Here is a 26,580-nt window from a genome sequence, read left to right on the forward strand (position 1 = left end):
TCGCCTGAAGAGTGACCAGAAGCAATTACTCCACAAATGTGGGAACATTACTGACGAGGATTTTTTTTCCTTCAGAATTGACTTCCATATATTCAGTGCCCAGAACAGATAAAAAGCTTGTTACCTTACATAGAGCAATGATTCAGTGGGAGTAAAACGCTAGCCTTTTCTTGCTTAACAATCACGCTGCCTAAATTTTAAACATGAACACTTCTTAATAGTTCACCAGATCCTGACGAAATATTTTGTGTGAAACAAATCACATGATACATAGTTATTCAGATAATAAAACAAGTTTGTTCATTGAAGAACCCAGAGGAAAAGGTCATGAAATAATGAGAGTTTGATATACCTCAATCATCATTTCAAGTGCATTCTCTGCATAAATTCTCCTTTTCCTCCTCGAAGTATTCAACTTCTTGAATAACTGAGAGAATGAAGTCACAGTTGTACAACACAAAATCAGACCCTTCAGTCCAACTTGCTCATGCTGACCAGATATCCAAAATTAATCTAATCCCATTTGCCAGCATTTGTTCCATATCCATCTTAAACCCTTTCTACTGATTATCAGTTTATTTTACTTTATTAGCACTTGAAATACTGACATTTTTTTTCTCCCAATATTGGTTAAAGAAATCATAAGTTCATTCATCCAAGTTAATTTTGTAATCTTTCACAAAGAAACAAGTGAGAACAACATATAGCTGAGCACAAAACAAAATACTGCAGCTGAGTGTTATCTGGGAACACGCTAAAGGTGAGGCACTGATACTGCACAAGTTTGTCAGCACAATTTCAATTACTGACAATAATTTAGTAATGTCTTAGCCTTCACACAGTTAAGGTAAATGTGAGATATCTGAATTTCATGAATTGGTTCCTATTGCACTGTGATCAACAAAACTTATTCTTGGTTTAATCTACTCAAAGAAGCTGGACATCAGAGACGAAAACTGTCATGCTGGAAAAGCACAGCAGGTCAGGCAACATCCGAGAAGCAGGAGACTTGATGTTTCAGGCATAAGCCCTTCATCAGGAATCACAGGCTACAGAAAAATAACTGGCATAGACTTATGCCAATACATATGTAGAAGGGTCAGAGTATGTTACTATCAGATTAGAGACTAATTTCAGAATTGGTACCATTCAGTGCAACATTTCAGTATGATATTTACATATGTACCGAAAGGAGAAGTTGTCTAAAATTATAAGCTCTAGAATGATTATAGAATTAAACCTGGAAATAAAGCTGGTGAACAAGAATGGCAAAGTGAAGTCCCATCAGTATCGCCTTGGACAGTTTCAAGTAAGAATTTGACAACAGGGTTGCCACTTTGGTGTAACCTGCAGTCTGGCCAAATTGCAGCAAAAATCTGTTCAATTTTATCTGCAAACTATTGAATGCAAAATCGTCATTGCACAATAATGAGGCAGCATTTTCGGATGTCATTTTTAACATTATTTTTAACGTTACTCACAATTAAGAGTGATCACTTGGTGCTGTCTGCATAACACAGTACAAAAAGGAATTAACAAAAAAATTTTCTAACCCCAATTCAGAGTCACTAATTCATTGATATTGCATGGGTCCAGCATTTATAAGTAATCAATTTTTAAAAATAAATACAGATACATTTACTAACTATATTGGAGTACAGTCAAGTTTCTTACTGAACAGTGACAGGATTGGACAGAGTCCGCATGGATTTAAGTACTTAGCAAATCTATTGAAAGAATCTACAGAATATTAAAGTAAGAAATTGCAGGACATTTAGAAAAGCTTATCATTAAACATGGTAGACTGGGTTTTGTGAAAGAGAAATTATATTTGACAAATTTGCGACAGTTCATTGAGGAGAAAACAAGCAGAGCTGATAAAGGGCAATCCAATGATGTTCTGTATTTGGATTGTAAAAATGCAAATGATAAGGTGCTACATAAAAGTTAATTGCACAATTTAGGAGCTCATGGTATCAGGGTAATGTATTAGCATGGACTGAGGATTGGTTAACCACACTGGCTGTTGTTGAGTCCTCACTTGAAGTACTGTATACAATGTTAGCTCCCATATTTAATAAAGGATAAACCAACATCAGAGACCATTCAAAATAAGATTCACTTAGCTGCTTTGAGGACAAAAGGGTTCACCTATCAAGAATAGATATGCAGGGGTGATCTTATGGAAACAAGATTCTGATGAGTTTGACAGGGTGGATGTTGACTAGATCTTCTAGCACCAGTGAAGTCTCAAACCAGGGGACATTACATAAGGGAACATTCATTTTCGAAAAAGTACAGAATTTTTTCTCTCAGTGAATGGCTAGAATTTTCTCGCCCAAACTTTTGTGAAAATTAAATGTGGGAGGGGAATGGTTGGGTTCCTCTTTGGAGGGTTGTTCTGGCTTGTTGGGCTGAAGGGCCTGTTTGTTTCCACACAGTAGGGAATCTATGATTCAATCACAAATTATTTTAAAAGAGGGCAGATAGATTTTTGAAATATTGAGCAGTTGAGGGCTATGCAGATCAAGCATAAAAGAGGTGTTGAGGTCTGGGTTGGCCAAGCCATGATCTGATAGAATGGGGGAACAAGCTGAAGGGAATGAATGCCCTACTCCTGCTCCGATTCCTTGAGGGTCCATTTCATGTTTTTTTTGTTTCCAAAGAAGAGCGTGATACAATGTGCTAAAGATCTCAGATGTGAAAATGGGGTGTTTATGTACTGATTCAGGTGGCATTGATTCATCAATCACAGCTATACAGTCATGAGTAGGAAGGCAATTCCCTCCATGAATAAAGGAAATCTACTGCAGAGCTCACACAAAGGGAATTCTTACCCTCAGCAAACTCTCCCATCACATTACCCAACATATCAGCTAAAGCAGGACACACTGCGCATGCTCTAGCCAACAAAGGAACCCCAGGTGATTGATGTCAGCACCGGACCAATGAAAGGACGGTGGGCGGTGTTGGAGGACCTAACGGGCGGTTGGTCCTCCAACCAATCAAAGTGAATGAAGGGCGGAGCTAAACTAAACCATGTGATCACCCTCGCGCTGGCGCACAGTCGCTGTAATGAATCTTCGGGAAGTTATGGAGAGAAAGGATATGGTAAGGAAAGAAATAAACGGGGAACTGGAGAAAAACTGTGTTGCTATGAGCGGAGAGGTTTTACAAACAAATTGTGCACGTCGGAAAACACAAATTTGAACGTCCCAGTCCCTTGTTTGCAGTAAATGAGGAATGGCCTCAGCGCGGCTGCAGGCCTGAGTGAGCGCCGCCATCTTTATTCGGGACTACGATTCACTGGACATGTGCACCGCCGCCATCTTTGTAGGGGGCAAGGTGCAGCCAGGCGCATGTGCAGACTTTCTCCAGTTTAGAGTTATTGGGATCATCGCAGCCCATACTGCTCTGATTCACCTCTGGGCTCCCTCATCACCACTTTGTCAATATCTAGCTTCCTCAGTCTCGAACCATGGGTGTATTTTTGGTCTGTTTACGACTGTATTGTTACTTTTATAGACCCTTTGTAAATTAGTTTTTCACTGCGGCCCAGCCTCTGACCATGTGCTGCTCTATTGTCAGATTACTTTTTTCTAAAATATTTTTGACAGTCAAGAATTCTTTTTTCCAATAAGGAAGTGTATTTTCCTTCCATTTCTGACTATCAAATTCTGCACCATTTTCATTCCCTGTAATGCATTTTGCATTCCCTGAAACATCAACTGTGTTTCTCCTTCCACAGATACCAGTGATTAATGCCAAAGCCCTGTTGCTTGTGGAGAGGGTGATGTTTGACTTTCTTGTACAGCTGCAGTTTGTGTGGTGCAGGTGCTCTCACAGTGTGGTTGGGTATGTGGCATTATAGGTTATTTTCAAATCATCACTGTTGCTGAATGAATAATGTCCAAATCAACAACAGTTCGTATTTTTATTATCATGCTTATAATTTCACAAAAATACTATTGAGAACTTTAGACATAAGGCCAGAGATGGCGATATTAGGTCAGGTGACCAAAAGCATTGCCAAAAAGCAGGTTTTGAGGGATGTCTTAAAGATGGAAAGCAGACCTGTGAGGTTTTGGCTGCGAATTTCAGATCATGCTGCTTCAGCAAATGTAGAAATAGCCACACAGGTGAAGTAATGAATTAACAAATGGTTGGGAGTCTCGAAGAAAATGGGTTGTCAAGGTCTCAAAGTGTGTGTGGTGCAGGGAGCTAGGGATTATCACATTCTGGATCAGTGGTGCTGGAAGAGCACAGCAATTCAGGCAGCATCCGAGGAGCTTCGAAATCGACGTTTCGGGCAAAAGCCCTTCATCACGAATAAAAGCAGAGAGCCTGAAGCGTGGAGAGATAAGCTAGAGGAGGGTGGGGGTGGGGATAGAGTAGCATAGAGTACAATAGGTCAGTGGGGGACGAGATGAAGGTGATAGGTCAGGGAGGAGAGGGTGGAGTGGATAGGTGGAAAAGGAGCTGGGCAGGTCGGACAAGTAAGCAAATGTGGCTGTAGTAGCGGGTTTGTTTCAGGACGTGGTTGAAGAGCTTCAGGGCAGAGGAAATGACCTGGGAGTTGCAGTGGGAGAGAGACTCCCTGAGATTCTTGTAGAGAGAGGAAGAAAACTTCTTCAAGGCAGGCATCCTTGTAGAGGATTCGCAGTAGGGATAATACCTTCGGGATTATCACAGCCAGGAATTAAATCAAGTGTGAGAATTTTAAATTGAGGGATATTGGCCAGGTGCTGGCAGGTGAGACTAGATTGGGTTGGGGTATCTGGTCGGCATGGATGGGTTGAACCGAAGGGTCTGTTTACTTGCTGTACATCTCTATGGCTGTATGCTGTTGATTCTAATTAGGAGCCTTTTGATGAATCAACAAGCAGCGATTAAGACTTTCTTGAGATTACAGGGAGGTTGAATGTGGGAAGCTGGCCCTGAGTGTGTTTGGAAAACGAAGTCTGGAGATAACACACGATGGATGAGAGTTTCAGTATATGAGCTGAGAGGAGGGTGGAATCAGCTCGAATTAGTGGTCTTGGAGTGGGACTGAGCTGTCACTCTCACCTCACCTCTGGGATTCAGCTGGTTGCCAGATTGTGAATCAGGGCGGTACCACAATCGGGACCCGAGTTGCCATGGTGGAGCCTAAAATGAGTGTCGCTCAGCTGGCTGTTGCTGAGCAGCTGCTGCTTGGTAGCCCTGTAGATCACATTTTCCATCACTTTACTGCTGATCGAGTGTGGACTGACAGAGGGAAATTGCCTGGGTTGGATTGCCCTGTGTTGTTGTGTTGAACATCCCTGGGCAATGTTCCACATTGTCGGTAGATGCCAGTGCTGGACCGGTACATGGCTTGGTGGGTGGCAAGTTCTGGAGGACAAGCCATCAGTATTATTGCCAGAATGTTAGCAGGGCCCGTAGCCTTTGCACGACTTTACCATTTCTTGATGTTATTCAAACAGAATCGATCTGGCTTAAAACTCACATCTGTGATGTTAGAGACCACTGGAGAAGGCTGAGATGGATCATCCTACTTTGCACTTCTGGCTGAAGATTGCTGCAGATGCTGTCATCTTATCTGGTGCATGGATGTGTGAGGCCCCTCCATCAGTAAGGGTGGGGATATCTGTGATGCTTCCTCCAGTGAGTTGTTTAATTGTCCATCACCGTTCACAACTGGGTGTGGCAGAACTGCAGAGTTCCGATCTGATCCATTGGATGTAGGATCACTTAGCTCTGTTGCTTGCTGCTGATGCTGTTTGATATGCAAGTAGTTCCGTTTGATAGCTTCACCAGGTTGGCACTTCAGTTTTAAGTCTGCCTGGTGCTGCTCATGGCATGCCCTCTTTTCCTGTCCATTGTGATGGGTGAGACCGGGATTTACAAACCCATGAGATTACAGATTGTGCTGGAGTACAGTTCTACTGCTGTTGATGTCCCACAGTGCCTCAGAGATATCCAGTTTGAGATCCTACATCTGTTCAAAGTCTGTCCCCATTAGAACGGTGATAGTGTCACTCAACACAATGGAGGTTTTTCTCAACTTTAAGCCAAGACTTTGTCTCCAAAGGAAATGTGTGATGGTCGCTCTTACTGATACTGTCATGGACAGATGTATCTGCAGTTGGTCAATTCATAACAATGAGATCAAGTATGTTTTTCCCTCTTGTTGGTTCCCTCACCACCCGCTGCAGACTCAGTTGAGCAGCTATGTCCTTTAGGATCTGGCCAGCTCAGTCAGTAATTCTGTTGCAGAACTAGTCTCGATTGTGGACCTTGAAATCCTGTACCCAAGAGTACGTTTGACACCATTTTATTGCCTGAGTGCTTCCTCCAAATGTTGTTCAACATGAAGGAGAAGTGAGTCATCAGCCAGTACAGTATATGGTAATCAGCACGAGCCATGAGACATCCTGGTCTCCGGAGTCAATGCTGTGTACTCCTAGGGCAAATCCTCCCTGTCTGTACACCACTGTGCCACCACCTCTGCCTGGTCTGTCCTGCCGGTGGGACAGGACATATCCAGAGATTTCAGGAGAAAGGGAACACTGCAGATGCTGGAGATCAGAGTCAAGAGTCTGGTGCTGGAAAAGCACAGCAGGTCAGGCTGATGAAGGGCTTAGGCTCGAAACGTCGATTCTCCTGCTCCTCAGATGCTGCCTGACCTGTTGTGCTTTTCCAGCACCACACTCTCGACATCTAGGGATGGTGATGGTGGTGTCTGATCATTGTTTGTAAGTGATGATTCCGTGAGTATGACTATGTCAGGCTGTTCCTTGACTAGTCTGTGAGACAGCTGTCCACATTTTGGCACCAAAAACCATATGTTAGTGAGGAGGACGTTGCACCATCGAGAGGGCTGATTCTGTGGTTGTAATTTCTGGTGCCTTCTTAGATGCCACATGGTCCATCCAGTTTCATTCCTGTGTTGAGACTTTGCAGTGAGTAATACAGTGAGTAGCTGGCTGGGCTGCTGTCAGGTTGGCAGGATTTTTTTCGCCATTGACAATGGTTTCATGGAGATCAGGAGATTCCTAATACGTTGTTTTTTCTCTTGAATTCAGATTCCACCATCTGCCAAGATGGGATTCGAACCAGGACTTCAGTCATTTGTTTTAATATTCTGGATAAAAGCTGAATACATCAGGTTTGTTCACTCATTTTAAATATCACTAACCCTGGTTTTGTTTCTTTGTGAAACACTGTCCATCATCCTGTCTCCTCCATCCTCCCCTCCAACAATGAGTGAGGAGCACATGGAGTTTCTCTGTCACTGAGACTGAGATAATCCGATCTGCTGTTTCTCTCCCTCCCACTAGCCCACTGAGCCAAACTGCCTCAGGTGATGTTCCTGGTTTTTGTCCTAAACCTACATCTTTCTCCATCTCTTGTCAAGCCTTATCAGAGCTTAACTTGACCCTTTACTCTAATCTCACTAAACTCACTTTCCAACACTCTTTCCTCCGCTGCCGCCTCATCACCCCCCCCCCCCCCCCCCCCTCGCCAATTCATAGATATTGTTCCTTGTTCTGTCTATTGATCTTTTCTGGTTATGTCCTTCTCTCCCATTCTGTGAAAAACTAATATTTGACCTCACCGTTGTTGGAAAATCCTGCTTCATCTCCACTCTCCATTTCCTTGCATTTGGTGTCCCTCAACGATCTATCCTTGGTCTCTCCTCTATCTCACGTACATAGTGCCAGGAGGTGATATCGTCCAAAAACACTGTGTTAGGTTTGACATGTACACTGACGATGCCCAGCTCTCCCTCCCCATCATCCCTCTCCATTACTCTACTGTTACTCAGTTATCAAACTGCTTATCACATTCCCACTACTCGATTAGCTGCAATTTCCTCCAATGAAACATTGTCACGGTTAAACCCATTGCCTTACCTTTACCTTTCTGCTGAGCCCCTCCCTCTCACTGGGAACTCTCTGAGACAGAACTACATTCTTCACAATATTGCTGTTATATCTGACCCCAAGATGACCTTCTGATCAGACATCCACACAATCACAACACCAGGAATTCCAGTCTCTTAAACGTTGCTTTTCTCCACCTCACCCCAGCTCCATTGCCACTGAAACCCGTTACCCGTGTCTGTGTCGCCTTAACCTTGAATCCAAAACAGAACCCTTGATTCAGTGACTCAGAATCTGGTTTCAGACTCCCCTCTCAGTATTTACCCTCAGACACATCCTCTCTGTATTTATCCTGTCAAACCCCTAAAGAATCCCATCTGTCCCAATGAGATCACCTCTCTTTCTCCAAAATCCAGTGAGTAGAATCCCAACCTTTTCAGCCTTTATTTAAAAGATAATGCCTCCAAACCAGGGATCATCTCATTGAATCTTCCCTGAAATGCCTCCAATAAAGTGACATATTTCCTTATCTAAAGAGACCAAAACTGTTCTCATTACTGCAGATATGGTGGTCTCACCAGCACTTCCACACGTTACTCTCAGGTATATATTCCAAACTCTAATACTAAAAACCTTTGAAACAAAACATTCCATTCCCCTTCCTGATTCCCTGTTGTAACTGTGTGGTAGCTTTCTGTGTTTCCTGAACAATTAACCCTGGTCCCTTTGTGGTGCAGCTTTCTACAGTTTCCACCATTTAAATAGTACTTTGTTCTTTTATTATCTCCTCCAAAATGAGCAACTTCCCACTTTTCCAAGTTACGCCCTATCTGGCAACTTGTTGCCCCCTTCTCCTGTGCATCTCTCTCTTTTCATAATCCTCCTAGACATTTTTACAGTTATGCCTTTTCTAGGAGATATCCCCCCCTTCCCATTCTTCCAAACATTTACTGGGAGCACTGGGCAGTGGGAAGCAGACAGAGTTGCTATCTTTTTAGGGATACGCTTTGGAGTGATTGAGAGGATCTTCCTACCCATTGGTCAGGATGGAGACAGCTTGCCCATCGTTAGGCATTAGCCTTTCACACCCATGTCTTATTGATGAGGCAGAGCGGCAGCACGGAATGAAAGAAAAGAAAGTCATTCTTGTTCCCCATATCTCACTGACGCTTGGATCATTTTCTCCAATGTGTCAAAGAACTGCTGTGTTCAGTCACATAAGATCTCAAGTTGGAATCTCCTAGAAACCCACAGATTTCCCCCTGAGTTGACTGCTGATGTCATCAAGGGTAATATGTACAGTCATCCTGGGCCACAAGGAGGGAATGGTGTGGGTTTCTAACTTGAACTGGTAGTGACAGATTTTATAAACTTGTCACTACCAGGATATTACAGGTGGACATTCAGATGGTAATCTTAGTAAATATTCTGCTAAACTCTGATTGAATTACTCAGTATATCAGGATCTGGATATTCGCATTGTGTTCCAGATAAATCCCATTTGCTGCTTAAAAATTCTCCTTTGAATCATCGCATTCTCGCAAAAGGTCTCCCCAAACCTTCAATGTGTCATGTAATCCTTTTATGATGACATGATGAGTATAAGGTTTATTATTCGAATGTGTAATTTTTGTATAAGGATGTCTCAGAGAGGGAGCTGAATATTCTTAAAGGGGAGAATAACCATTTTGAGGGGAGGCTGTTGTTTATTGGTATCAATGACATAGGAATAGAAGAGTTCACATTATTGGATCATTGGAATCTCTTGTGGGGTAGAATTGACCTCCATCAGAAGGATGGATTGTACCTGCACTGGAAGGGAACAGTTGCTCGTGCTATTCAGGAGGCATTAAACCAGTGAAGGAATGTGGGTAAACCCAGAGAGAGAGTGAGGAAGAGCTAAGTCTGACGCTGGTACAGTTCAGACGTCAAACAGTCAAGGCAGACAAGGGCAAGGCACAGAATGAGCAGTTACACTGCATTTATTTCAATGCAGGAGGCCCGGTAGGTCGGGCAGAGGAGCTCAGGATATGGTTTTGAAAATAGCACTGGGATATTATAGCAATTACAGAGGCATGTCTCGGGGATGGATAGGACCAGCAGCTTAATGTTCCAGTGTATAGATGCTATAGCAAAGATAGAAAGGGGGCAACAGAGCAAGGGGAGAGATATTTTTGATTAGGGATAACATTACAGCTGGGCTTCAAGAGGGTATTCCTGGGAGTACATCCAGGCAGGTGATACAGGTGGAACTGAGAAATAAGAAAGGGATGATCTCCTTATTGGGATGGTACTATTGACCCCCCCCCCCCCCCTTCCCCAATAGTCAGCAGGGAGTTGAGAAGCAAATTTACTAAGAGATCACTTCTCTGTAAGAATAGTATGGTTGTGTACAAGACTTGACCTTCTTTGTTATTCATTCACAGGATGAGGGTGTCACTGGCTGGGCTCAAAGGGCAGTAAAGAGTCAACCACATTGCTGTGGGTCTGGAGTCACATGTAGGCCAGATCAGGTAAGGATGGCAGATTCCTTCCCTGAACGATATTAGCGAATCTAATGAGATTTTTTTTCGCAATAATCAACAATGGATTCATGGTCTTTAATAGATTCTTACTTCCAAATTTTTATTGAATTCATATCCACTCTCTGCCGTGATGGTATCCAAACCCTGGGCCCCAGAATGTTATCTGGGTGTCTGGATTATCCATCCAGTGATAATCTCATGAGGCCATTTGGCAGGGTGAGTGACTGAGGTATCCGTGGGCCAGCACATCAGCACCAAAGATCCCATGGTCTCTGCGGAAGATAGAAAGGGCTGGGGAGGGAGATATATCCTGGTGGTGGGGTCTGACTGTAGGTAGCGGACATAGCAGAGGTTCATGGAGATTAGTGGGTGGCAGGTGAGGACTGGGGGTTTATATTCTTATTGTGGTTGGAGGGGTGGGGGGAAGGCGGAGGTACAGGAAGTGGAGGATATGCGTTGGAGTGCATTGTTGATCAAGTGGGAGGGAAATCCGGTCCTTGAAAGAGGAAACCTTTCTGGGATGTCCTGGAGTGGAATTGCTTCTGCCTGGAGCAGATATGGCAGAGGCGGAGGAATTGGGAGTACAGGATCACGTTTTTACAGGAATATACTCGAGGGTAATCAGGAAAGCAAAAAGGGGACTTGAAATATCTCTAGCAAATAGTTTTTAAGGAGAATCCAAAGAGATTCTACAAATACATTAAGGATAAAATAATAACCAGACGGAGAATAGGAATTCTTAAAGGTCAACAAGGCCATCTATGGAACAACAGGAGGTGGGAGAAATACTATGCTATTCTATTGTAGAGAGTTTGGAGAAATAAATAGTGATCACTTGAAAAGTGTCTAGATTACAGAGGAGGAAGTAGTGGATGTCTTAAACAGTAGCAAGGTTGATAAATCCCTGGGACCTGATCAGGTGTATCCCAGAAATTTGTGGAAAGCTAGGAAGGTGATGGCAGTGCCCGTCCCTGAGGTATTTATATCATTGTTTGTGACAGGTGAGGTGCTGGAAGATGGGTGGCCATTATTTAAAAAAGGTGGTAAGGAAATGCCAGGGAACAAGAGAACAGTCCACCTAACGTCAGTGGTAGGTAAGTTGTTGGAAGGGATTCTGAGGGACAGGATTTACATGTATTTGGAAAGACGAGGATTGATTAGGGATAGTTAACATGGCTTTGTGTGTGGGAAATTCTCTCTCTCGAACTTGATTGAGTTTTTTTGAAGATGTGACAAAGATGATTGATGAAGGCAGACTGTGGACGTTGTCTATATGGACACTGAACGATGTTCCACAAAGCAGACTGGTTAGCAAGGTTAGATAACAACATGAAATGGCGGGAGAACTAGCCATTTGGATACAAAACTGGCTTGAAGGTAGGAGGCAGAGGGTGGTGATGGAGGGTTGCTTTGCGGACTGAAGGCCTGTGAGCAGCATTGTCCTGCAGAATGGATATTGGGTCCTGAAATAAATGACTTGGATGTGAATATGAGATATGGCCAGTGGGTTTACAGAAGACACCAAAATTGGAGGTGTAGTGGACAATGAAGAAGGTTAGTTCAGAATGCAACAGTATCTTGACCAGATGGGCCATTGGAGCGAGGAATGGCAGACTGGGTTCAATTTAGACAAATGTAAGCTGTTGGATTTTGGAAAGGCAAATCAGGGCAGGACTTGTACACTTAATGGTAAAGTCCTTGGGAATGTTGCTGGACATAGAGACCATGGAGTGCAGGTTCATTGTTCCTTGAAAGTAGAGTCGCAAGTAGGAAGACTAGTGAAGGTGGGGTTTGGTATGCTTATATTTATTGGTCAATGCACTGAGTACAGAAGCTGGGACGTCAAATTGTGGTTGGACAGGACATTGATTAAGCCATTTCAGGAATTATGTTTTAAGTTCGAAATTCCCTGGTCTCGAAAGGATGTTGTGAATCTTGAAAGAGTTCAGACAAGATTAACAAAGACTTTGTTAAGGTTGGAGGATTTGGGCAACAGGGAGAGGCTGAATAGGCCAGGGTTAATTTCCCTGGAGAGTCAAAGACTGAGAGGTGACTTCATGGAGATTTATAAAATCATGAAGGGCATGAATAAGGTGAGCAGCCGGTGTTTTTCTCCCCCAGGTTAGGTGGGTTTAAGATAAGATCACATGGGCTTACGTTGAGAGGGCAAAGATTAAAAACGGATCTAAGGGGTAAAGTTTTCAAGCTGTGTGTGGTGTATGTGTGGAATGAGCTGCCAGATGAAGTAGTGGAGGCTGATACAATTACAACATTTGAAAAACATCCGATTGGGTACATGAATAGGAAGAGTTTCCAATGATATGGACCTATAGCTGGCAAATGGGGCTCCATTTGTTGAGGATTCCTAGTTGGCATGGACAATTTTTTTGTTCAATGTGTGCAGGAGAGTTTCCTGACACAATATGTAGACAGGCCAACAAGAGGTGAGGCCATACTGGATTTGGTTCTGGGTAACGAACCAGGCCAGGTGTTAGAATTAGAGGTAGGTGAGCACTTTGGGGATAGTGACCATAATTCGTTGATTTTTACTCTCGTGATGGAGAGGGATAAGTGTGTACTACAGGGCAAGAGTTATAGCTGGGGTCAGGGAAATTATGATGCGGTGAGGCATGACTTAGGATGTGTGGCTTGGAAAAGTAGACTCCAAGGCAAGAGTGTAAATGATATTTGGAGCTTGTTCAAGGAGCAACTATTGAGTGTCCTTGATAATTATGTACCTGTCAGGCAGGGAGGAAAGGGTCGTGCGAGGGAGCCGTGGTTTAATAAGGAATTGGAATCCCTTGTTAAATGGAAGAGGGCGGCCTATCTCAAGATGAGACGTGAAGGTTCAATTGGGGCGATTGAGAGTTATAGGGGAGCCAGGAAGGACCTGAAGAGAGAGCTAAGAGCAGCAAGGAGGGGACATGAAAGGTCCTTAGTCGGTAGGATTAGGGAAAACCCTAAGGCTTTCTATTGGTATGTTAGGAATAAAAGAATGACTAGGGTAGGAATAGGTCCAGTCAAGGATAGTAGTGGGAAGTTGCGTGTGGAGGCGGAAGAGATTGGGGAGACACTGAATGAATACTTTTCTTCAGTATTTACTCAGGAACAGGGCATTGTCGTCGATGTGAATACTGAGTCACAAATAAGTAGAATGGATGGCTTTGAGGTATGTAGAGAAGAGGTGTTGGAAATCCTGGAAAAGGTGAAAATAGATAAGTCCCCTGGGCCTGATGGAATTTATCCTAGGATTCTATGGGAGGCAAGGGAGGAGATTGCAGAGCCATTGGCCTTGATTTTTATGTCCTCTTTGTCTACAGGAGTAGTGCCAGAAGACTGGAGGATAGCAAATGTGGTTCCCTTGTTCAAAAAGGGGAGTAGGGATAACCCTAGTAACTATAGGCCGGTGAGTCTCACTTCTGTTGTGGGCAAAGTCTTAGAGAGAATTGTAAGGGATAGGATTTATGCACATCTGGATAGGAATAATGTGATCAAGGATAGTCAGCATGGTTTTGTGAAGGGCAGCTCGTGCCTCACAAACCTTATTGAATTCTTTGAAAAGGTGACGAAGGAGGTTGATGAGGGGAAAGCGGTAGATGTGGTATATATGGATTTTAGTCAGGCGTTTGATAAGGTTCCCCATGGTAGGCTACTGCAGAAAATACGGAGATATGGCATTGAGGGTGAGTTGGAGGTTTGGATTAGGAATTGGCTGGATGGAAGAAGACAGAGGGTAGTAGTTGATGGCTAAGTTTCTTCATGGAGTGCCGTCACTAGCGGTGTTCCGCAAGGATCTGTTTTGGGACCATTGCTGTTTGTCATTTTTATAAATGACCTGGAAGAGGGGTTAGAAGGTTGGGTGAGCAATTTTGTGGATGATACGAAAGTCGGAGGAGTTGTTGACAGTGAGGAAGGATGTGGCAGGTTACAGCAGGATATAGAGAAGCTGCAGAGCTGGGCAGAAAGGTGGCAAATGGAATTCAATGTAGCTAAGTGTGAGGTGATTCACTTTGGGAAGAATAACAAAAAGATGGGGTACTGGGCTAATGGTCGGATACTTGGTAGTGTGGATGAGCAGAGGGATCTTGGTGTCCATGTACACAGATCTCTGAAAGTTGCCACCCAGGTAAATAGTGCGGTGAGGAAGGCATATGGCGTACTGGCTTTTATTGGTAGAGGAATTGAGTTCCGGAGTACTGAGGTCATGATGCAGTTGTATAAGACTCTGGTGCGGCCGCATCTGGAATATTGTGTGCAGTTTTGGTCGCCATACTATAGGAAGGATGTGGAGGCACTGGAACGGGTGCAGAGGAGGTTTACCAGGATGTTGCCTGGTATGGAAGGAAGATCGTATGAGGAAAGACTGAGACACTTGGGGCTGTTTTCATTAGAGAAAAGAAGGTTTAGGGGTGACTTGATTGAGGTGTACAGATGATTAGGGGGTTAGATAGGGTTGACAGTGTGAACCTTTTCCCGCGTATGGAGTCTGGTATTACAAGGGGGCATAGCTTTAAATTAAGGGGGTGTAGATATAGGACTGAAGTTAGGGGTAGGTTCTTCACTCAGCGAGTCGTAAGTTCATAGAATGCCCTGCCAGTAGCAGTGGTGGACTCTCCCTCTTTAAGGGCATTTAAGCGGGCATTGGATAGGTATATGGAGGATAGTGGGTTAGTATAGGTTAGGTGGGCTTGGATCGGCGCAACATCGAGGGCCAAAGGGCCTGTACTGCGCTGTGTTCTATGTTCTAAATTGGACCAAAGGTCTCTTTCTGTGCTGTACATCTCTATGACACTAATAAATGAAAATAAGATGTGTTCCTCTTTTGTGGAGAGCTAGCAGAAGCACAGATAATTGTCCTTGGAGCCGAGAAGGTTAAGCAGTGATTTTAACCAGGTGCAAATTTGTTTCTAGGATATCTAATCTGCAGAGACAGGGGAATTGTTAACAATGTCACAATTTTAATAACTATTTTCAGGTAATTGGCAAATAATGTGAATATGTGAATGTTATTTTATTCAGTAAGTTCTGAGTATCTGGAACAGTCTGAATGGCAGCTGGACACAGACTCAGCAGTTATTCATAAACAGACTTGGAATTTTACTTTTTAAGGGAAGATTTGGGGGGTTATGGGCAAATGGGAAGGGAATTGGGACAGATTTGTAGAATATCCAGAGGGAGAGAGTACAGCCCAAATGGGCTGAATAGCCCCAGACCCTGTGCTCTGTGATACTGCCCCATTCACTGTGAATGTTGAAGCTCATCCCAGGGCAGAGAGAGGGAGTATCCCACCACTCACCTCACAATGGGCCCCGATGATTGATGTCAGCTAGGGCCAATAGGAGGCAGAGGGCAGTACTGGAGGACCAGGCCGTACCAGTTTGTCTTCCAACCAATCGGAGTGAATGAGGGCAACCTCAAGGCTGGAACTAAAGAAAGGCACATATCGCAGAGATTTGAGAAACTGGAGGACATGAGATAGGGAGCGTTCTGTGGCTGGTGAGGAATTATATAAATAAGGAAGAGTTGTGAGGCTGGATGAGGTGACAGTGATCAGGAGAGTTGAGGATGGAGGAATTTAGAGTTAGTGAGGATTAGAGTCATAATGTTATACAGCAAGGAAACAGGCCCTGTGGTCCAACCAGTCCATGCCAACCATAATTCCAAACTGAACTAATTGTACCTGCCTCCGCTTGGTCCACATCCATCCAAATATTTCCTATTTATGTACTGATCTGAATGTATTTTAAATATTGTAATTGTATTCACAACTATCACTTCCTCTGGAAATTCATTCCACACGTATATATATTTTTTAAAACCCTAATGTCTTTTCTCAAACCTTTCTCATTTCTTCTCAAAATGAATGCACCCGAGTTTTGAATCCCCCTCTCCCCCGGCTATTCACCTTATCTACACTCTTTCTGATTTTATAAACCTCTAATAAGGTCACCCCTCAACCTCGTGCACTGCAGTGGAAAAAATTCCCAGCCTATCCAGCCTCTCCTTAGAATACAATTCCTCCATTCATGGCAACATGCTGGTAAATCTCTTCTGAACCTGCTCCGATTTAATAATATCCTTCCTATAAAAGCACAACCAGAACTGGACAGAGTATTCCAGAAGAGGCCTCTCCAACATCCTGTACGTTCTCAACATAACGTCCCAACTCCTGTACTCAAAGGTCTGAACAATGAAGGTAAGTGTGCTAAGCACCTTAACCACCCTGTCTACATGTGACACAAACTTCCAAGACGTGAAGCCCTCTGTCTCTTCGTTCCCATATTACTACTCAAGGTCCTACTTTTATTGAGTGTAAGTCCTACCCTGGTTTGTTTTATCAAGATGTAATATTTAGCATTTATTCCAATCCAAAAAATTTTCAAGTATAAAGGCAGTAGGAGTATAATTAAGAGGGAAATCAGGAGGCAAAAAGGGGACGTGAGATAGCTTTGGCGAATAGGGTTAAGGATAATCCAAAGGGCTTTTATAAATACATTTAAGAACAAAAGGCTAACTAGGAGAAAATAGAGATCAGCAAGGCAGTCTTTGTGTGGGGCTTCAGGCGATGGGCGAGATAGGGAAGCAAGTACTTTGCATTAGTGTTTACTGTGAAGAAGTACATGGGAGATATAAAATGTGGGGAAATAAATGGTGACATCTTGAAAAATGTCCATATTACAGAGGAGGAGGAGGTGCTCAATGAGTGGCTAAAGAGCTGGTGCAGTGGAAAAAGGATTCACGTTTTTGCATCATTGTGATCTCCTCTGGAGTAGAGTTGACCTGCATAAGAAGGATGGATTGTACCTGATTTGGAAGGTGTCTAATATCGAGGCAGGGAGATTTGTTAATGCTACTCAGGAGGCATTAAACCAGTGAGGGAGTGAGTGTGATTGCAAATAGATAGTGAGAAAAGAGGTATGTCTGAGGCTGGTACAGTTCTGAGGTCAAATAGTCAAGGCAGGCAAGGGCAAAGCAGAGAATGAGGTCAGACTGAGCAGTTACACTGCATTTATTTCAATGCAAGAGGCCTGACAGGGAAGGCAGATGGGCTTAGGGTATGGTTTTGAACATGGCACTGGGATATCATGGGTATTACAGAAACGTGGCTCAGGGATGGATAGGACTGGCAGCTTAATGTTTCAGAGTATAGATGCTATAGGAAGAATAGAAACAGGGCCAAGAGAGGAGGGAGAGTAGCATTTTTGATTAGGGATAGCATTATGTTTGTGCTTAGGGAGGATATTCATGGGAGTACGCCCAGTGAAGTTATTTGGGTGGAACTGGGAAATAAGAAAGGGATGATCACCTTATTGGGGTTGTCTGCGTGGATTTCATCCGGGTTCTCTGGTTTCCTCCCACAGTCCAAAGATGTGCAGGGTAGATTGGATTATCCAGGCTGAATTGCCCGTAGTGTGTCGGTTGGGTGGCCCTGGAAAATGCAACGTTACAGGGGGAGGTTAGGAGGCTCTGAGCGTCAGTATCGATGTGATGGGCCGAATGGTCTCATTCCACACTGTTGGGATTCTGGGATTCTCTGATAATTCTACTAGTTTTAAAATAGTTACAGAAAATAATAGACCAGATTATCCAATTTCGAAACTTAACTTTTCAAAGGTCAATTTTGATGGCACAAGGCAAAAACTTTCATCTGATCCCTCAAACCTGCTCTGCCATTCAATAAGGTCAGGGTTGATCTTTTCATGGCCTCAGCTCCACATTCCTGCTCTCTCACCATAACCCTTAATTCCTTTCATGTTCCTTAAAGGCAAATAAAGTTGATAGCTCAGCTGCTTCACTCAGCAGGGAATTCCACAGATTCACAACCCTTTAGCTGAAGAAGTTACTCCTGAACTCAGTCCTAAATCTGCTCCACCTTATTTTGATGCTATGTTCTCTAGTTTCACCCACCCCTGGTGAAAATAAACTCCCTGCTTCTATCTTACTTACTCCCTTCATAATTTTGTTTTTTTTTCCCCATCCAACCTCCCATTCTTCTAAATTACAATGAGTATAGAAACAGTTTTCTCAATCTCTCCACATACACCAACCCTCAACTCCAGGCCCAAACTTGTGACCCTCCTCTGCACCCCCTCCAGTGCTAGTACATCTTTGCTGAAGTAAGGAGACCAAACCTGTACCCAGTACTCCAGGTGTGGCCTGTATAGCTGCAGCATAACCATCCCTCTAGCAAGGAAGCTCAATATTCCGTTCACTGCCTTAATTACCTGCTGCACCTGCAAACCAACTTTCTGTGATTCATGCAGAAGGACACCCAGCTCCCTCTGTACAGCAGCATGCTGCAAGTTTTCACCATTTCATCATCCAGTTTGCTGTTAGTTCGACCAAAATGGATGACCCCACATTTCCCAACATTGTCCTCCATCTGCCAGATCCTTACCCACTCACGTAACCTATCTGTATCCCTGTGCAGACTTACGGTGGCCTCTGCACACATTGCTCTACCTCATCTTTGTATCAAATCTGAACTCTGACACCGTACACTTGGTCCTCAACTCCAAAACATTTGTGTAAATTGTAAACAGTTGTAGTGCCAACACTAATCCAAACACCCGTTTATCCCCATTCTTTACTTTTTGTTGGTTAACCCATCCTATATCCATGCTAATACATTACCCATAACGCCGTGCAGCCTTTATCTTATACAGCAGCCTTTCATTGGGCAACTTGTCGATTACTTTCTGGAAATCCAGATACACCACATCCACCGGGTCACCCTTGTCCAACGTATTTGTGATGTCCTCAAATAGTTCAAGTAAATGTGTTAAACATGAGCTGCCTTTCATGAATCCATGCTGTATCTGCTCAATGGGATAGTTTCTACCCAGATAACTCGCTACTACTTCCTTGACAGGTTCAAGCATTTTCCTCACTACAGAAGTTAAACTAATGGGTGTTTTTTTTTAAAATAGTGGCATCACATTTGCAGCTTTCCAATCTGTCAGATACGTCCCAGAGTCCAGCAGATTTTCGCGAATTATCATAAACACATTTGCTATTTTCCCGGCCATCTCTTTTAGCCCCTGGGATGCATTCCATCACGGCCAGGCACCCCTTTTACCTTTAGGCTGTTACCTTTCCCAACACTTTCTTTACTGAGAATGATTGATTCTCTGTCCATATCTGCCATTGCCTCCATAGACCTGTAAAAATGAGACAATGAGAGTACACAGACAGTATGTTCCTGTTAAGGGCAACTCTGGGAGGCGTAGAGAATGTTGCCTGTCGACAGAAAATGAAGGAGGGATATGGCAGGTACAGACAGCTGGTTTTGAGTGGATCCCTGGAGGAGTATAGAGACAGTAGGAGAATACTTGAGGGAAACCAGGAGGGCAAAAAGGGGACAAGCGATGGCTTTGGGAAATAGGTTTAAGGAGAATCCAAAGAGATTCTAGAAATACACTAAGGACAAAGAGTGACCAGGCAGAGAATAGGGACCCTCAAAGATCAACAAGACTGACTATGGAACCGCAGGAGGTTGGAAAGATTCTATATGAATATTACACATTGGGTTTTACTGAAAAACGATATGGAAGCTAGAGAATTTGCACAGATAAATAGTGATAACTTGGCAAGTGTCCATGTTACAGAGGAGGATACTCTGAATGTCTTAAAATGGATAAAGGTAGATAAATCCCTGGGACCTGATCAGATGTATCCCAGAAATTTGTGGGAAGCTAGGGAAGTGATTTTTGGGCCCCTCCCTGAGATATTTGTGTCATCAATAACCACAGGTGAGGTGCTGGAAGATGTGTGCCATTATTTGAGAAAGGTGGTAAGGGAAAGCCAGGGAACTATAGACCGGTGAGCCTGAAGTCAGTGGCAGGCAAGTTGTTGGAAGGGATTCTAAGGGACAGGATTTTCATGTAATTGGAAAGGCAAATAAATGGGGAGAATCAGCATGGCTTTGTGCATGGACATCGTTAACTTGGACTTCAGGAAGACACAATGTTCCACACAACAACAGACTGGTTAGCAAGTTCAACATCATAGAATACGGGGAGAACTAGCTATTTGGATAAAAAAATTGACTGAAAGGTCATTCATCACAGAGATATACAGCACAGAAACAGACCCTTCGGTCCAACCCATCCATGCCAACCAGATATTCCAGCCCAATCTAGTCCCACCTGCCAGCACCTGGTCCATATCCCTCCAAATCTTTCCTATTCATATACCTATGAATGTTGCAATTGTACTCATCTCCACCACTTCCTCTGGCCACTCATTCCACACACGGACCACCCTCTGTGTGTAAACGTTGCCCCTCAGGTCTCTTTTATATCTTTCCCCTCCCACCCTAAACCTATGCCCTCTAGTTCTGGAAGCCCCCACTCCAGTGGGGAGACTTTGTCTATTTATCTTATTTATCCTGTCCATGCCGCTCAAGATTTTATGTACCTCTGTGAGGTCACTCCTCAGCCTCCGACACACCAGGGTAAACAGCCCCAGCCTATTCAACCTCCCCCTATCGTGATTTGTCTCCAGGATATTTAGTTGACAGAGAGGGAAAGTAGAAGGTTTGTCACAATTTTAAGTAACTACATTCATGTAACTGGCAATTAATGCAAGGTAAAAATGAGAAGATTATTTTACTGAGTCAGTTCTGAGCATCTGGAACAGTTTGAACAAGAGCTGAATGCAGATTCAACAGTTACTGTCAAAACAAATTTGGAATTCAACTTTTTAAGGAAAGATTTGGAGGGCTATGGACAGATGGGAGGGGAGTTGGGACAGATTTGCAGCATCTGCAGTAGGAGAGAGTACAGCCCAAATGGGCTGAATAGCCCCCAGCCCCTATGCTCTGTGATAATGCCCCATTCACTGTGAATGATGAAGCTCATCCCACCGCAGAGCCATCGAGCCATTGAGATGTACTGCACAGAAACAGACCCTTCGGTCAAACTCGTCTATGCTGACCAGATGTCTTAACCTAATCAAGTCCTATTTGCCAGCACTTGGCATATATCCCTCTATACCCTTCCTATTCATCTACCCATTCAGATGTGTTTCAGATGGTGTAATTGTACCAGGCTCCACCACTTGTCCTGACCGAAAATTCAATGCATGCAGCATCCTCTGATTGACAGAAGTTGCCCCTTAGGTCCCTTTTAAATATTTTCCCTGTCAACTTAAACCTATGCCCTCTCATTCTGGACCTGTCTATTTATCCCATTCATGCCCCTCATGGTTTTATAAAACTCAGTGAGGTCACCCTTCAGCCTCCAACACTTATGGGAGGATCCCACCAACTTCACACAATGGGGCCCAGGTGATTGACAGCAGCTGCAGACCAATAGGAGAGTTGGCGTGATCCTCCAGCCAATAGAAGTGAATGAGGGGTATGGCCAGCAGGCCAACACGTGACCATGAGCTGTGCAGGCGCAGTGTCACTGTGAGGGGGGACTCAGTGAGTGTGATGGGAGTGGCATAGACTGGGAGAAAAATGGAATTTGTGGGTACTGGGGCGGTTTATAAACACACGGTGTAGGCTGCTTGACATGAATTACAAGCTCCCGCTAAATAAAAACCAGAAAAAATTGTGGATGATGGAAATGATAAACAACAACCAGAAAGTGCTGGAAAAGCTCAGCAGGTCTGGCAGCATCTGTGAAGACAAATCAGAGTTAACATTTCTGAAACTATGAACCTTCCTCAGAACTGATGTGACTGAGGAAAAAATGTTGGTTTATATGCAGAAGGTATAGGTTAAAGAGTAAATGATTGGGAATAGAGTCCAAAGAGAGAGATAGAAGAAATTGGACAAAGGAGTGTATATCGATCTGGCTGGGGGAGGGTGAATAGCTGTTTATGGGGACTGTTAGTGGCTAATCACAGTGTGTAATAGCAGGCTATGTAATAACAAGGCCTGGTATGTAGGGTAGGGGGCTAGGATGCTAGGACGTGGGAGAGTTCAGGATCTAAAATTATTGAATTTGATATTGAGGCCAAAGGGCTGAAGGGTCCCCGAGTGGATGATGAGGTTTTGTTCTTCCAGCTTCATTAACATGTGGCACTGGAAACACACAGCAGGTCAGGCAGCATCCAAGTAGCTGGAGAATCGACGTTTTAGGTATATGCCCTTCATCAGGAATGTGCGGTGTGGGAAAGAGTGCTGAGAGATAAATAGGAGGGGGTGTGTAGGGCTGGGGGGGAAGGGAGCTAGGAAAGTAATAGGTAGATGCAGATGAGAGGTAATGGTGAGAGGGTGGAGTGGATAATGGGGAAGGAAGATGGACAGGTGGGTCAGTTCAAGAGGCCAGTGCCGAGTTGGAGGGTTGGAGCGAGGATAAGGTGGGGTGAGGGGAGATGAGGAAACATTGATGCTGTGTGGTTAAAGGGTCCCAAGGCGGACGATGAGGTGTTATTCCTCCAAGCTTCGGGTGGCTTGATTTGGCGATGGAGGCAGCCCAGAACCTGCATGTCCTTGGCGGAGTGTGAGGGTCTGTTGAATATGTCGGCCACAGGGCAGTGTGGTTGGTTGGTACGTGTCCCAGAAATGTTCCCTGAAATATTCCGCAAGTTGGCGTCCTGTCTCCCCACTGTAGAGGAGACCACATCGAGAGCAAAGGACTCAACAGGTGAGGTGTTTGAATGTAAGAACTATCTCTGCTGAATGTGGAAGGATCCTTTGGTGTCTTGGATGGAGGTGAGGGGAAGGTGTGGGCACAGGTTTTCCACCTCTTGCAATGGCGAGCGAAGGTGCCTGGGAGTGGAGGATGGGTTGGTGGGGAGCGTGGATCTAACAAGGAAGTCACAGAGGGAATGGTCTCTGAGGAATGCTGAAAGGACTGGGGAGGGAAATATATCTCTGATGGGGTCTGATTGTAGATGGTGGAAATGGTGGAGGATGATGTGTTGTACCTGGGTGGAATGTGAGGACTTGGGGGATTCTATCCTTGTTGCAGTTGAAGGAGTTGGGTTCAAGGGCGGAGGTGTGGGAAGTAGAGGAGATACGGTGGAGGGTATTGTTGACCACATGGGAGAGGAAATTGCTGTAATTGAAATACGGAGCCATTTGGTATGTTCTGGAGTGTTCTGCCAGTTTGTATCAAGCTTCACTGGAACATTGCAGTAAGCATGAGACAGGGATGTTGCCCAGGGAACAGGCTCGTGTGTTGAAGTGGCAGGCAACTGGAAGCTCAGGGTCTTTTTGCGGCAGAACGTGCATCAGCCACCATTTCCATCACATCCACTGAGATGCTGCCAGACACCGGTTCCTGTTCCCTCCATTAACAGCTATGCACTCTCCCAGCCAAATCGCTATCCAGCCCTTTTTCTTTCCAAATGTTCCTTTGGGCTCTGTCCCCACCTATTATTCACTCTTTAACCCCTGTCTCCTTTGCCATTGCACTGGGAGCTAAATTGCCCATAGTTTTCAGAGACGTTTAGGTTAGGTGCAAGATAAATATTTGTCTTTACTATTCATCCTGCACTGACTGTGAGTGTTGTTGTGTGAATTCATTTTATGGGATATTAATTGAGACTTGGATCTCAAAAACAGGTTTTTACAGTCAGCAGAGACATCAGGACCTGAATATAATTGGCATTTAACTGTGAAAACAGAAAGGTTTTTCTGTTCTGTCTGAGAGAAAATATCATTTAGTGGGCGGCACGGTGGCACAGTGGTTAGCACTGCTGCCTCACAGTGCCTGAGACCTGGGTTCAATTCCTGCCTCAGGCGACTGACTGTGTGGAGTTTGCACGTTCTCCCCGTGTCTGCGTGGGTTTCCTCCGGGTACTCCGGTTTCCTCCCACAGTCCAAAGATGTGTCGTGTCAGGTGAATTGGCCATACTAAATTGCCCGTAGTGTGAGGTAAGGGGTAAATGTAGGGGTATGGGTGGGTTTCGCTTCGGCGGGTCGGTGTGGACTTGTTGGGCCGAAGGGCCTGTTTCCACACTGTAAAGTAATCTAAATCTAATCGTCAATACTTTTGTAAAGCAAAAATCAGAGAGATGGACAAATTTGTGGCTGGATCACCCTTTGGGTGTGTGCTCTGTTCTGGGCCCTGCAGCTGAGGAAGGAGATATTGGCCTGAGAGGGAGCACAGATTTATCCAAATTGCACCTCATCTCTTTGCAGGAACTGTCAGATTTAGTCCCCAATCACCCACTTCGTAATGTTAACCTGTAAACTCCTTATTTTCGATTCTCTGCAAGCTACCCATTAAAATTCCTTATGGACTAAAATTCCAGCATCTTTTCAGGTGGCATGTTCCAGATTCTGACAACTGAAAATGACAGGGCTGTACTGAGAATGCTGCTTGGCTCAGTGAGTGTGTTTTGGAGTTGGGTGAAAACAATGAGGTGAGACAGGGAGAAGGTGATGCTGAAACTCAGGTTTAGTTCAGGCCATTCAGAAATTCACATGGCCCCAATGGGAATAGCCAATTTTTATGAGATACCTGCTGAATATTTTGTAACAGATTTTAAAGTATAACATGTCAGCTTAAGTAACGGTCGGGGATTTAGATTATAATGGACATGCTTGAAGTGAAGAAAGGTTGCTAGCTCATTTAAGTTCTCTCGCGATAGGAGAACTAGCTGAATCTAGAGAGACATTGTTACAGGAGACCTCAGATCCGCAGTGTTCTCCTCTTGCACAATGTGGGAAATATGGGATGCTTCCAGTGTCCCTGGCGACAATATGTGCAGGAAGTGTGCCCATCTGCAGTTACTGGGAAACTGCTTTTCAGATCTGAAGCTGTGAGTGGACTCACTGTAGCTCATCAGCAAAACTGAGGATGTTATGGACAGCACGTTCAGTGAGTTAGGAAAGGGAATGGATGACTATCAGATCAAGTAAAAGGCTCAGGAAGGAAATGCAGGAGTTTCCAGTGATCATCCCGTTATCAAACAGATACTGTATCCAGCTTCGGATTCTGCAAAGAACAGGAGGAAAGAGAGTGACGGGGATTCAATAGTCAGGGGTACAGACAGGCACTTCTGTGGCCACAGACATGAATCGAGGATAGTATGTTACCTCCCTGGTGCCAGGATCCGCGATCGCATGGATAGGTTATTGGACATTGTGGAGCTGGAGGGTAAACAGCCAGTGGTGGTGGAATCCTCTCACTATGCAGACTGTGTATCATTTACATTCTCCACTGCTTCTCACTCATGTCTGCTTCAAAAAGAGGGAATCACTGAGAAACACGGAATAAAATGGGGTCAGAGTCTCTGGTATTAAACTGTTGAACACAATGCCCCCATCTTCTCCATATTGGTCATCAAGCACACAGGCCCGCTGCGATCATCTCATACCTTTTTGATATTAGAATAGATGATAGATGATTGGTTAATGTTTTGGGGAGGCAAATGAGCAGAGAGGTTTAGTAGGAAATTCTGGAGCTCAGGGTGCGGGAATCTGAGTTAAAAATGGGCTATCCTCAAGGCTGGAATTACAGAAAGGCACTTAGCAGAGAGATTTGTGGGGATCGAGATTACAGAGATAGGGAGGATTGTGTGATTGGAGGATGTTACAGAGATGCTTATGATAGCAGAGATAAGGAAGAGTTGTGAAGCTTCATGAGGTGACAGTGATAGGGAGAGTTGTGAGCACGAAGACACTGAGAGTTAAGAGTTTCAAAGTTATATATCATGGAAATGGACCCTGTGGTCTAACCAATCCATGTCGACTATAATTCCACCTAAACTAATCACACCTGCCTCTGCTTGGCCTATATCCCTCCAAATATTTCCTATTTATGTACTTATCCAAATATCTTTTAAGTATTGTAATTGTATTCACAGCTACCACTTCCTCTGGAAGTTCAACCCATAAGTGCAAAAATAGAAAAACTCATGTCTTTTTAAAATCTTTGTCATCTCTTCTCAAACTGTATGCACCGGTGTCTTGAATCCCACTCCCATGCAGCCATTCATCTTATCTACACACTCCATGATTTTATAAACCTCTAATAAGGTCACCCCTCAACCTCCTGCTCTCCAGTGACAGACATCCCAGCCTATCCATCCTCTCCTTCTAAAACAATCCCTCCGTTCATGGCAACATCCTGGGAAACATCTTCTGAACCTTCTCCAATTTAATGACATCCTTCCTCTAACAGGGGGACCAGAACTGAACACAGTGAAGAGGCCTCACCAACATCATGTATAACCTCATGACAGTGTCCCAACTCCTATACCTAAAGGTCTGAGCAATGAAG

General features: G+C 44.2%; 1 long non-coding RNA gene across 1 annotated transcript; it reads left to right on the forward strand.

Moving 5' to 3' along the window:
* Positions 1 to 3,764: 3,764 nt before the first annotated feature.
* LOC148136771 (uncharacterized) lies at positions 3,765 to 26,580 on the forward strand. The gene is made up of 4 exons (XR_015754454.1): positions 3,765 to 3,855; positions 7,068 to 7,150; positions 10,295 to 10,381; positions 26,482 to 26,580. It is a non-coding gene; the product is annotated as an uncharacterized LOC148136771 (long non-coding RNA).

This window comes from Chiloscyllium plagiosum, unplaced genomic scaffold (assembly GCF_037043375.1).
Source record: "Chiloscyllium plagiosum isolate Xiang-an unplaced genomic scaffold, Cpla_swu_hap1 HiC_scaffold_45, whole genome shotgun sequence".
Classification (NCBI taxonomy): Eukaryota; Metazoa; Chordata; class Chondrichthyes; order Orectolobiformes; family Hemiscylliidae; genus Chiloscyllium; species Chiloscyllium plagiosum.